General features: G+C 42.3%; 1 long non-coding RNA gene across 1 annotated transcript in view; it reads left to right on the top strand.

Moving 5' to 3' along the window:
* Window positions 1-7911: 7911 nt before the first annotated feature.
* LOC142055729 (uncharacterized) overlaps window positions 7912-13848 on the top strand; it is a 28198-nt gene continuing 22261 nt past the window's right edge. The window contains exon 1 of the long non-coding RNA XR_012660013.1: window positions 7912-8087. This is a non-coding gene — a long non-coding RNA (uncharacterized LOC142055729). The remainder of the gene's footprint in view (window positions 8088-13848) is intronic.

Below are 13848 nucleotides of genomic sequence, written 5' to 3'. Positions count from 1 at the left end.
GTGGTAGTTTGGGGGTGCCTGCCTGTGACATTCCCCACGCTTCCCTTGTTCTCACGAACAGGCTGAGCATAAACATGGCCCCAACAGGGAGAGACGCACAATGCCGTGTGATGGGACTTGGATACCTGCCTTCTTCAGGGGTCACTTGAAAATCCCTGCCAAAATCTTGTGTTTCCTTTAGATTTCTTTGCTTAAAGGTGTGGGAGTTTTCCGCTCCAAAGAGCTTGCTGGAAAGCGAATCAGTATTCTCATTAGGGTTAACGTATTTAATTTCCACTCCTAACGTTCCATTTGTTTTTTCTGTTAGCGTTTAACTGCAGTGACACAAACCCACTCCATGTGAGCTGTCCAAGTCTGTCTGCTCGGTGGAAAACAGAACTGCTCTCCTTATCTCACCACTGTCTGTGGGAAGGAAGACTGAAGGTACAGCAACTTTGGAAAACAAACATAGGACACTTGAGGGCAGGACGGCTCCAAAATGCAAACCAAAAGCAGATTCACAAGCTGAAATCCAGAAATCTTGGATTTCTTTATGAAGTATTCTGAGACTTGCGACTCTTAAAAAGCACAGTAAAATAAACAGTGGATTAAATGGTGCAAACCCGTGCAGTTCTATTTGAGGGGGCTCCAAAGTGGAACAAATTCAGTGTCTTTTGGCACCTCTAGGATAATGACCAGTTGTGGTTACTGATTCAATGATACTCCCCACTAAAGTAGACTGGATAACCCTGAAGTCTGGGCTAAACTTAAGTTCACGTAATTATATGCTGCTTGTTATGTTCCCTTCCATTTTCAATTCTGAAAAGTATTTGGTATTGTTTTCCCTAAGCAGTTACTTAAACTATTGTCTGATGTGAAATGGTTGGCTGTATTTTACAGCACAGGTAGCCTCCCATAGGAGGTTTTTAATGGGAGGAGATTTCAATAAATTAGCTTGTTGGTACCATGATAAATCAAGCCCCTCTGCCCTAACAGTGAGGTATAACTGAGCTAGCAGCAAAGCTAGTGTTAATATTGCTGTGCATTTTGTATTCAAGTTTTTAGTTGTTCATAAGTGCCAGTATGAGCTGAAATTCCCCCTGTTGGGTGTCTGCTTCCAGCTGTTCTATTTTAGCTTGTTTTGCTTGTTTTGTATTATGATTTGTTTGTTTTTGGAAAGTTCCATTTACAACAATCAAGCCAACTATAAGGATGAATTTAGGGGAGAATACACGGTTCTGTCCATTATAATTATAACCAGCCTTTAGCATCTTTCTGGTTTGGAAAAAAAGCTTTCAAATTTGGCAAGTAAATTGCTTTAGTTTGAGGGATATATTTTTCCACCTTCATGAAAATGTGTCCTGAAGAGAAAAGGGGTTAAAAATGTTGAGTGGAGGCTTCTTAAAATTGTACAGACCAGTCCCCAGAAAGTTCCACCCGTGTTGATCATGTGTGGCCTTTTGTTTTGTTAGGCCCACCTATGTTCACATCTGGATGTATGCACTCTCTCCAGAGAAAGGCTGAGATCGTGCCTTGCTGTGCTAGTGTTCTGTGTAAAACAGGAAGCCTCTAACGCAGCCCATCTCCCTCCCCTTGAACGTTTTTGTTCAGGCTACCTGTTGTAGACAGGACAGAGGCAGAAGAAAAGGTCCTGAGTGGGAGAAAAGGGAGCAGCTAAGCACCCTGAGACAGCTGCAATTCCGTAAGATTTTTGTGCAAAAGATTGTTCTCTTTGTCAGGTGGGACTATGGAAAAGGAAGAGGAGCAAATCACAGTTTTTAAAATGCAGATTCAGAGGCTTCAGATATAATAATCTGTAGTTAAATAAGGAAGAAGTCAGTTATCGTGTTCCAGTACAAAAATGTGACTGTTAGAAATAAATTCTGTAAGCTTTCATATACACACACACATATATGCAGTGAGAAGGAGAGTGGTGTTAAAGTAATAAAAGGTTTTAAAAGGCTGAGGAGACTCATCTACAGCCTCATTGGGCTGCTTTTATGGGTCATTACCCTTTGGTCTTGAGGCGTCCTTTCCTTGAAAATTTGGTATGAAAGCTTAGATCCAGGATCATCCCTGGCAATTCAATCAAATGGTAAAAAGCAGGGATACTGCTCTTTATAATACCCATGAAGTAATCTGGCAGAACACATACATTAACAAACAGCCACACAAACTAAGGCCTTGTCTATGAACTAAATGTATATGAACATGGACTAAAGCCTGCAAGGAAAAAGATGGGTAGTCATTTCACAGCAGATGGTGCTCAAATTTAACAGCTCACTGCTGCCAAAAGGGCCTCTTCATTTCCAATTCTGCTTTCCAGTCCCTTATTTTGTGCAGTAATTGATGAGTTTTACTCCTTCTCTCCCAATCCTCAATGGCCGAGTCAGCTCAGTAGCCCAGCAGAAACATATCCAGGCAGAAAAATACATAGCTTTCTGCGGAATTAGTTCAGTCAGTCATTTGTTTCAATTAGTGAAGTCAGGAGGGTCCAACAAGCATCATGGTACAAAGGAAGAGCAGACACTTCATGGCTGGATGGGAGGCTGGGGAGCGCCTCTGCAGGCATCAGCAAGAAAGAGTGAGATAACCTGAAGCTATGCATTTTCTCTGACTTTTCAGGGAACTTTGCCTGTGAGAAACCATTGTGGTATGGCAACGACTGAAATTCTTGGTAAATTCAGTGAAATGCAGCTCAGAATTATGGTTGGTCAGTGGAATCTCAGGAATCTTCCCAGATGCTGAATCCAACAAACTAGTATTTCTGGAGGCAAGCAGACACTGAAAAAAGGAGCATGCCAACAGAAACCTACCTGTGGGCCCTCGCAGCTGACAATATCCACAATTTTACTGTGAAGTCTTCAGTGAAATTAAGTTCTAGCTAGATTTAATATTGGAGAGATTAATGGGAACAAAATGCAAGAACGTGATTGTGATATGCAGTGATTTGGGAGAGCATATCTAAAACTGTCATGCCACCAGGCATGATCAAAGGGCTGTGGTGGATGTTAAGAGTAAGTGATTAAACTACCTTGGGTTCTGATCAGCGTAGCGATTTGGTTTTCCTAGCTGAGTTCTCAAAAGCTGATAGACTCCACCTCCTGAAGAAATGGAGGCTTTTCTCTACAGTATCTCAGGAATCCTTGGGCTAAATAAATCCAGATTAGGACCACTAGCTGTGCTCTGCTTCCAAGATATTCCAAATTTCCCATCTTTCTTAATAAGTATGTGGAGTTTAAAGTGGTTCAGGAAGTCAGAGTGAAGCCCTGAGGGATTTCAGAGACATTTGAAGTGGCTTGTTTGTCATTGTGTGATGTTTTGAGCTGATTGAAAACAACTCATGAAGATGAAAGTTCCTTGGGACGGAGAAGGGGTATTTTTCTCTCTCTGTGTGTATATTTTCAGACCCTTTCTCTAATATTTGTGGTCCTATGATAGACATCAGATCTCTGATAGCTCTCACCACTATGTGCTTGGTACAGAGGGGTCTGTTTTCAGCTGCACACACTGAGAGACAAGAGTTTTCCAGACAGCAGCGCACGGAAGGACACAGGCACAGGATCCCCTGCACTCTCCAAATTCTAGCAGATACACAGAGGTGTACCTAAACCTGTATATGCCTCAAAGCAGCTTCCTGGGCTGAAAAATAGTTTGAAGCTAGGAAAGTTTTAGGATGAAAGTTCATATATGCATGCCCTGTCCTTGGTGTTTCCTAGACATCAGTTCATGCCCACTGTTCTTGCTGTTTCTCTCCTACCTGTGGCCATTGACTGAGACAGGAGCATGACCTGGCTGGAGCTTTGCTCAGGTCCAGTATGGGCAAGCTTATGGACAGGAGTATCCAAATCATAAGCATCCTCTGGGTCGTTCTCATGCCAAAAAAGAAAGGAAATTAAAATACAACATCCCTCCAGGAAGCAAGAGGTCTGCGAGATCCTAGCTTTTATGGGGTGCTCAGAGGGTGGCTCCAGCTGTGATATCGCAATAACTTTTTTCAATTGCTGTCTTCCCATTCTCAGTCCCTTCCTTGAACCACCTCTGGCATTCAGTGAACTCTGTGCTGAGTCATGATGAAAAGTCATCAGAAAATTTAGCTCGCTGTTGGCATTTCTGTTCTGGAACTGCAGTCTCAGAGAGCTGATCCATGCTCATGTATGGAAGAGGGGAGTGAAAGGCAGAGGGACTGTCCCACTCACAAGAGCACATGCCATACTCTCGGGGCAAACTGAAGGGAGTGAGGCTATCCACGGCAATGGCTTCAATTTGGAGAGAGTGGATATGATCAGAATTTATAAAATCAAGGCAGTGGGCAGAGTGAATGCAGATTGTTGTTCTCCAAATCCTGCAGTACTAGAACTGGGGGGCACTCACTGAAACTGATACGAGATTGGTTTAGAAAAGGTAAAAGGGAGCACTCTTTTTTATGTAGCATGTATAGTGAACTTGTGGAATTTGCTGCCAGCAGAGGTTTTGGAAGTGGATAGGTCAGCAGACTGGAAAGGAAACTAAATGATTAAGTGGACTACAGGTTCATAAAGAGATACTAAAAGGAATGAGTAGGGATGTACTCCCTATCATCCCTAGTACAATGATTGTGGGTGCTGGGGGAGAGCAAAGGAAATGTATATGCCTGGCTTGCATGTTCTCTTTAAATAGCATCTCTTGATATTGGAGAAAGAATGCTGGGGATAGCTGGATGTTGGTCTGACCCACCAGGGCATCCCTTGTGTTCTTTTCAGGGCCCTGGTTTTGTGTCTGCAGGTATGTGAGGACACCAAATGTGATGTTGGTAGGAGTTTGTATTTTATTTTTTGAAGGTGATATCTCAGGGTTCTCTTACCTCAACGAAACCTGATGCTTGGGTCACTAACACTGCATTGTACCCTATTGAGGAAACACGCAGTTTTAGGACAATCCACATAGTATTAGTACTTAGAAAGGGACCCTTAGACTAAACTATAGCTCTCCTGATGTTGCACTTTCCCCCTGGGATCCTTCTGCTCTGTTTGCACAGAACTTGATGAATACTCATGTCCCAAGAAAGATTTTGTAAGCTATGATAGAATTTTCCCCCAGGGTGTTGGTGTATTTTGGATATATTATTTGAGAGTCTTCTGCTGGAAAACATCTAGTGCAGCTGAAGGAGAAGACTGCCAGATCAGACAGATTGCTAGGCATGAATCCCAACCCTTATTTGTGTGAGTATGCCTTATGCCTTTAGATAATCACATTAACATCAGGAGTATTGCTTACACAAGTACTACTGAGAAAAAGCGGTGAACAGACTTGGGCCCTCAAAGCAATGTTCTTGTTTCAGCACTTTCCCAGTGAGATTCTGACCTTATTTCCTCTTCCGAGCTCACTGGAGCTGGGACATCCAGTGAGGAGGACCACCCACTACTCATCAGCCTCCAGTAATGATTACCAGTCTATCCTTCAGACCTATCAGAAGTAACATTTTTAACAGTTCAGATGTTGTTTTCCTTCTCCTTCCAAAGCTCATCCCACACTTAGATACCTGAGGGTATATTAGACAGTACTATATTTCATGCTTGGTTGATTATGGAGCCAGATCTTTGGTCTCTGCTGAGGGGTTTTTGCTGCTCCTCCAGTGCAGATGAGCCAGAAACCTTCCGCAACCATGTGGTAAAGGAGCCCTCAGTGGGTGTAAGACTGGTATCTCATCGTGGTTGTCATTAGGCAGCGTGGGTTAGGCTATGTCTCCTGCCAAGCCAGCCTGGAAGAGCACCACTCAGTGGGACCTCAGGGATCTCGCCTAATAACAGCAGTGACCTAATTTGAAAAAAGAGAAAAAAGCCATCTTCATTTTTTGTGGCTGATAATACCCGAAGGAGTACCACTGCGGGTGCAAAGGGAGGATTATAAACATCAAAATGATAGAAAGTGTTTACATGTCTACTTTTATGTGTAATTAATCAAGCTTGGAAAAAATAAAGTAATTTTTATTTGTATACCTAAAAGCAGGAGCCAAGTTAAAGCACTTACATAGATCAGCCCCCAAAAAATGAAAATGTGAGAAAAATAATGCCAACAACACTGCAACTTAAACTCCAGAATTGAAGCCAAACATCTACGAAGGAAGAAGTATTCCATGGAAAAATATCATATTCTTGCCATCTCTCTGACCACAGAGTTACACTCGTTATGGTAAAGCTGTAATTACAGTATTGTGAATACAATGCCGCAGACAAAGGCCTGTCAGTGTTTTTCCACTATAAACCCTCATGTGAGGTTTGCAATTTTGTGAGATACAATTATCTTTGGCTGGGATATCCAGCTACAATCGCAGCCCAGAAATAGATTTTTTTGTTTGTTTCCTTTACTAAGTTGTTCTAAGTTCATTGTTTGGTAAGTGTTAGAGCCTTCCTGATTGATTGCCTGCTTGTGCCCTCTCCGATCTGCGAGGCTGCGTGGAGACTTCGCTGTCACTGGTAGTGCATCGATCCTGGGCAATGTTCAGGGCTATGAGGCTATCGCAAAGGCCACACTTCAGACCAAACTGCCCACATGTGTATCAGTGCGGTCTGGGAAAGTCAGGACAGCAGGGTTATAGCAAATTAGCACTGACTAGCGTATCCAGGCATGCACAGCAAAACATGCTTTAGGGAATACTAGAGTATGTTATTACAGTTATGGAAGGAGGAGGAATTGGCCAGGCCAATTAAATGGGTGAAATTGAAAAGATTTGTCTGTCTTACAGAAAAAGGAAATTCTGAGTTGCTGTTACAAAAAAGCCCCCCAAACCTACAGGATTAACAAAACTCTGCAACATGCAAAAAATACTTGTACAGTTACAGTTTTGATTCTTTAGTGGGGCTTAGCTAAGGCTCTTCTCTGTCGGATTGTGGTAATTGAGATCCCAGTCCAGCCTGGTTTGTTCTTTTCACAGACAACTTAAAGGAAAAATATGGTGCAAACAGCAAGTCCTGATCCCCAAACTGAAGTGTAACAGCATGTTTAATCACAAATGTTAACCATGTAACATCTGCTAACTCCTGGGAAATAGGTCTGAAATAACCGTATGTGTAACGTCTTACTTCAGAATAATTATTTTGAGACAAATATTTGTGCACTTAGGGATCTCACCTGTATTTCGATGTGATTCACTAAACATGAATTTGTTCTTTACGTGAATTTATTCAGTGTCAGTGCTCTGGAAGAAAACATAAAATCCTTGTGCTGCAGCGATCTCTGGTTGCTTCAGCAATTTGTTAGACTTTGCAGGGAAAAACTGCTGAGTTCACATAGTTCAAAATAAATACAGATCAAAGCAGTTTATTGCTTTATTGGCAGTATGTAATTAACCAGCAATCAGTGACCTATGCATACAAGATCAGTAATACAATAGGCAAACCATACTAGAAATTTCTAAACAGTCTCGTATAATTAATCCCAAAGCCTTCTTAGTGTACACGTACATACGCAGAGAAACACACGGTTACGCACGCACCCGGAGTTGTATGCACCCCCTCACTTGTGGGCAGTATGGGTTACAAAAACAACCCCCCTTCCCAAAGAATGCTGGTCTCCCTGTTTACGCATGCCTCCTGCGGGAGATGGGGGTCCTCTACCTTTATGCAGACCCCTGCAGTTCCCTACAAGTCATGGGCCAAACCACATGCCCTTGAGAAAGCTCTTTCCACTCCAAGGTCTTTCCCTCCTGTTAAGAGTTTTCGCGTGTCTTTTATGCTTCTTCTCAGCCTGACTCCTGCTCCGTGTCAGGTCTCTCTGTAATCCCCCAGTAAATGTTTAATCTGGCTGAGGATCATCCTCTCTAGCGTGGTCAGTCTGGGCAAATGCTGACCAGGCAGTCTGGTGTATTTGATCCACTGACACACACACATACACACTTTGGACGCATCTTTATCTTCCCAGGTGACATTATGCCATTTGTCATGGAGGCGGGGTGGGGTGCTGTGCATCCCTGCCAGGTCCATAGTGAGGGAGAGCCATCCTTGGGAGGCACAGGGCCAGAGGAGCAGGGAGGGCAAGGGGCCCGGCCAAGCAGCTGCCTGCAGCCAAGTGGCTGACACTGCGCAAACCAGAGAGTTGTGATGTTCTGGATGCATCCCACGTGGTTGAAGGTAATGATAAGTGGGCAGGGAAACCTATTTCCAGGCTCTCTTCAGGCTCCAAAATCCAAAAATAAAGTGAACGGTTGCTTTACTACACATCTTCTGAACACCTATTAAGATTCTCAGTAAAGGGATCATAAATGGGGCGGAACCAGCAAATTGGATCATTGGGAAGGCTCTGCAGAGAAGCCATCTGGTGATTTACTGGATGGTGAAGAATTTATATTTCGCACTCCCACAGTTTACATTTTCTGAGGTGATAAAGAAATTTGGATCATTGTATTTTTTGGATGTTTTACGTAAAATGAAAAGCCATGATTGAAACTGGAACTGGAGTCAAGAAAAAAACAGACTGTGTACAATGTGGTAAAGCGCTAACAAATGCCACGTGTTGCGTGATTAATTTCACATAAATGCCAGTTATGGATTTGGTTTGTCAGCAGTTGGCTCAGGTTTTGCGATTACCGGCCAGTAGTTTAACTGATGATTTAATCTATAACGGAATCCTCAACTTTTGGGAATGGAAGAGAGTTGCATTGATAATTTGATGCATTAAGCGCAGGCAGAGCTGTTAGCTTCTAGAAAGGATGCAGATAAGTTCTGGGATCTCATTATGACTGATGAATAGCCTTTTCTCTCACTACAGCATGATTTATTGTGGTAAATCAGGGCAGGGGGGTTAGAGCTATGTGACTGCTATTGTTTCAATATGTCTTCAGGCGGTGTTTTTGAATTGCAGATAGACATGCAAGGAAAACTCTGGGTCTGACTATAAATACAGCTGCAAAGTATGGCACTGCTCTTGCCTCTGAGTCAATCTCTAATCACTGTTCTTGGCATATCAGTGCTAGGCCATAGGGAAGGGCCATCTGTCAGAGGTAACTGAAAATGGAGGCACCAACCATCTGTAGGTATTTAAGGTCTCTTGACATTTTTTACAAGCTGAAGAATAATCTGGTGTTAAAATTTATAGTGTGCCTCCCTACTATCCTCTACCTTTTTCAAAGGAATACAGTATTCTTGGTCTTTCGTCTTTCACTTCTGTGGCCTATCTCTTTATGTCACAAACTTACTTCCCCCATCTCTGCAGTTCACTGTTGGCTGAAATGTCCCCTGTAAGTCTTTTTTCAAAAGATGTGCTGTGTAAATTACAGGTCACTGTTATTGCTGGAGCTAAACTGCAAGCAGAAGCTTCCCTAAAGCTTTCGGATTTTGAGTGGGGCAAAATGGAATTCAGATCTAGTTTCTGCTTTGCAAAAGTCAATGAATGCTATATTCCCTTGCTTTCTTGTATCTGTATGGTGTAAATCATTTGGCAAATGCAAATGACAGCTCTATTCCAGAGAAAAGATATATAGATGTGTAAAGGTAGTGTGCCTGCAGACTTCTTGTATGTGCACAGCTATATCTGGCTAACAGTAACTAATAGTGTACGCTGTTTGTAGGATCAAACTCTTGATTCCATTAAAAAATTAAGATATTTAATGGTTACTTTACATGTTGAACAGCTGAATTTTACATACACATTTCTATGTAGACATTTATTGGGTATGTCAGTGTGAAGGAAACCAGCTCTGTCACATGCATGAGCGTGCAGGCACACACACACAGAGTAAGTTTGACTTCTTCCAGAAACAAAAAAAAAGGTTGTTTGAATAGTTTTGTTAATTATCTTTCTAATCCAGGCATTCAAATACTGTACATGTGCCGAGCTTACATGGAGAGAAAGGAAAGATACAGAGAATTTTTAATAAAAATGCAATCCCAGCAGGATTTGAAGTACACTGCTTTGAAATACAAAGCCAGAACTTTATTATCCAAGCTAAGCAAAATTTCTGAACATATTCAAGGTGTTATTATGGTAAGTGAAGGAGGCCTGTGAAGTTGCTTGGAGTTGTTTGAAACTGAGAATAAAAAGTAAAACACATTTACATTTCAGTGGATGGCTGGCAGAAATCAGAACAGTCTGTTTTTCGGAGCAGGATCTGTGTGCACGCAGACTACAGAGAGATGAGACTAATGGCTCATTTGCTCCGCAGCCTTGTGCTCTTTATAGGCAAACACCGCAGCAGTGTTGGGGAACGGGGAGGCGAGTATGGGATGCAGTATGGGGCACAGAGCAGCTGAGTATGAAAGCTATGCATTTGTGTCCCAGGGAGGCAAGGCGGGGAGTATGCAAGGGTGCTCCACCCTGTCCTCATAGCATCCTCCTCTCCCATTTTCTCTTAATACAGAAGTGCCAGGGGAAGAGTGGAGGATATGGGAGTTGCTGAGTAAAGAAAGTGGAGGCTGCCTGTGGCACGCTCAGCCCCGGCACCTTAGAGAAATGGTGGTTTTGGCAGTCCTGGGTTCTGCGGTGTGGTGGGGCTGCGAAGCTCTGCGCACCTGCATGAAGCAGTGTCTTTTGGACAAGGAGAGCTGTGACTGTCTGCCTGTTCGTTTTCTGACCTGGAAGCTGGGAGTTGGCTGTAGTGCTGGGAGGAAAGGTGACTTTGTCACCTGTCTGTTCCTGCCACCCGAAGAGCCTGCCTCCAAAGGCCTGAAATGACCTGCCATAAAATATCTATGAAAGACTTACTCTTTCTTAGGGTGGAATCGTTCTTCAGGACACCACCACCAGAGGCCCAGGATTTAGACCAACTGGTTCTGCTTTACAACAGAAAAAAAAAATCTATCTGGATTTTAGTGATACTTTTCCTGCCTAAGGAGCCTTTTATGATGGAAACGCTTGTGTGGATTAGAATAAATAGGCTGACACCAACTAGCTATCAAACCCATTACTAGAGTGTCTGAGCAATTCTTGGGTAAAATATTGCCTCATGGAAGCTACTGCTGTCTGTCACATTCCTACAGCTGTTCACTGGCTCCAAGGAAGGAGTTTGCACTTTTTAAGGGTTGCTTCGGAGGCTTTATAGAGGGAGGAAGAAAATTGGTTCAGAGCCTTCAACCACAGACTATACATAATGCTTGTATTTCCAGCGTGGACATGGTGTTCCTGATCAGATTCACACCTCTAATACTACAGCTATGTAATCTCTAAGTCACCATTGTCTTTTGGGGCTATCAGTGTCTAACCTCAGCCCAGTCTACTGAAAGCTCAGGTAATCTGAATTCCCTTTTTGTAGCTTTGCATAGAGCAACATTTTAGCTGCTTCTGATGACTGTGGTTTTTTGAGGGGAAACATAAGGAAGGAAATTCTCACTCCTGTTTATGATTTCAGCCACTTTTTGAGAAAAAGTTCGGTGCACCCACATTTAAATGTAACTGAAGGTTCTACCTCCTTCCTATTTTTGAAGCTTACTGTTCATGTATTTTATGGAAGATGGATGTTACTAGCACAGAACAGTGTGGTTTTTATCTATTATACCATGATATATTTACTGAGAAAATTTTAATAAATAAACCACAGGCTTGAACCTCTGAACCCTTCTAAACCAGCCGATTCCCATGGGGGGTTCAGGAGTTTTTATGGACGGATACTGTGTTCTCATGAGAATTTTATTAGAGCTCATAGACTCGAGACTGACTAGCAAGAGAATTTATGAGGTTACATGGGAACTATCACATCTTTCATTCCAACACCCTGTGAGTTTACAAAATGAACCTTTCCTTAAACTGTGTTATTAAATAGAACAGTTTCAATGCAACTTTAATAAAGTATCTAATGTTATCAATGATTTCTCATTGGTCAGTGCAGCTGGTTAATTTTACCAGCTTTTCAGCTTCCAATTATCGTGGGTTAGAGAGTTGGGTAAAGCGTTTTTGTTAAAAATTGAAAAAAAAGGCAAGGGATGGGAGGTCATAAGTTCCTAAATGCATCAAAGAACACTTCTCAAGATGCATAATAGGAAGGGCGAATAGTGTCTGCTCTGTATTTGCTTACCCTCTGTTCTGTTTACTCTCTTGAATACTCTCTAAAATTCCTCTTGCTGTTTTGTTTAAATTTAGAACAATGTTGAAGTTCTGTAGCTGCTCATTATCCCACTTGAAATTTAACTTAAAACGTTATTTTGCATCATGCAGTTCAGCTGGAAAGCTGCCCAAGACAAGAATTGAGGTCTGTGGTAGTGAACTACAGAGGAAGTGGTCTAAGCAAGACTCCCTTCTGGGGATATTCCAACATTTCATTACATTGTGTGTACTAATGAGTAGAGCAAAGGACTGAGAGCCAGGAAGGGCAGAGTTTTAATCAAATGACTCATGATATGGCCTTCAGCAAAATACGTGACCTTGTAATTCAGCCATCTTAGCTGTAACAGTGGGTAAAAATAGTGGCTCAGTGTAGCATTCAGGCAGAGATACAGATGTGCCTGCTTCAGCTGTGGTCATGGTCTGCAGGTTTTTTCCGCAGCTTTGGAATAGACACTATGGGAAGATGGAACATCTCCTTTCAGCTACTCCAGAGAAGCTCAAATCAATGTTGACATGTATTCTTCTTTGAACAAGAGCTTTTAAAACGTTCTGATTGAGGTCAGTCCTTTGCTCAGTCTGATTTACCTGTGAGTCATAAAATTTTTTGGTCATGGTGGTGATCAGGTGTCAGGGAGACCAGGCACAAGGAGGATGAAGGCACATGTTTTGAATGGTGGGTTCAAATCGGATGCGCTCCTGGTGCAGTTTCCCCAATCAGGTAGAGCTGGGAGGCTATCAAGGCTGCACAGTTTGGGACACTGGAGCTCAAAGAATGTTCTTTAATTGGTACATGAAGTGCATCAGATTTACAGGTGGCATTGGAAATGCTGGCTTGGCCATCGTCCCGACAAACTGTGGTTGCTTAAGATGTCACAGGCCTTGTTTAGAATCAAGGGTTGATCTTTGGTACTTAGCTAGCTCTGATCTAGTTTTCTGCTCTGGATTTATTACTAGATTTCTAGGTTTTCTTTCTCTGATCTAGATAAGATTAGTTCTTATGGCTGTCTCAGATCACAGCCCCAGACCTCTACCTGGGGAGCTTTGGGCTCTCAGCAGTGTGTGAAAGCATTCACCTGTCCCCAGAATTCTTTCAGATGGGAGATGCAATACAGAAGTATCAAGAACAGCTACCTATCCTGTTTCTATATATTTCAGGCCTTAAAAAAGGAACAGGACCAGCTCACTTTACCAAATTTTGATCCATCCCTTTTATTTTAGTCCCCCATTACACGTCTACCTGACTGTCCTTCAGAAATGGAAGGAAGAAAACCTGGTGGAATTTGACTGTGTACCTGATCAGCTTTCATACCTTAAAGGCCTGTTGTGTTGGCAAAGCACCGGGAGTCAATGTATCCTTGGTTCTTAGTCTATAGACTTAGCAGAACTGAAATTTTATGATGATTGTTCAAGCACAGAGAAAACATAATAAATGCGTCTCGTGTCTCTAATCTTTACTATCTCAGGACAGGAAGGAATGGACAAGTTAGATACTGTACTGCCTTTGGTAAATTGATTGATCTATGTGTTTTCAGATGTTTATGCAGAACAGGTTGACTAAGCCTCTTGTGCTTCAGAAAGTGTCCCTGAGCTAGCATTTCACTGACCCTGTGAAGATTAAAATAGGAGGAAATAGCGTACAAACAGGACTACAAATCATTGAAGTTATTTAGTAAGAAAAAAGCAGTAGGTTGGCTCCAGACCAATCTGGAAAGGCTCTTTGTTGAAGTTATCAAGGTGACCATATAGCCAGATACAATTTCTAGCCTCATTTTTTGTATCTTGTGTACTTGTATGAATTTGTCTCTCTTCTGTTTGACATTTCACATTCCCTGGATTTTCTTCTTCTTCTGTTTTGGT

Source organism: Phalacrocorax aristotelis, chromosome 3, assembly GCF_949628215.1.
Source record: "Phalacrocorax aristotelis chromosome 3, bGulAri2.1, whole genome shotgun sequence".
Classification (NCBI taxonomy): Eukaryota; Metazoa; Chordata; class Aves; order Suliformes; family Phalacrocoracidae; genus Phalacrocorax; species Phalacrocorax aristotelis.
The sequence above is the reverse complement of the archived record's forward strand: the minus strand, read 5'-3'. Positions and strand labels throughout refer to the sequence as shown.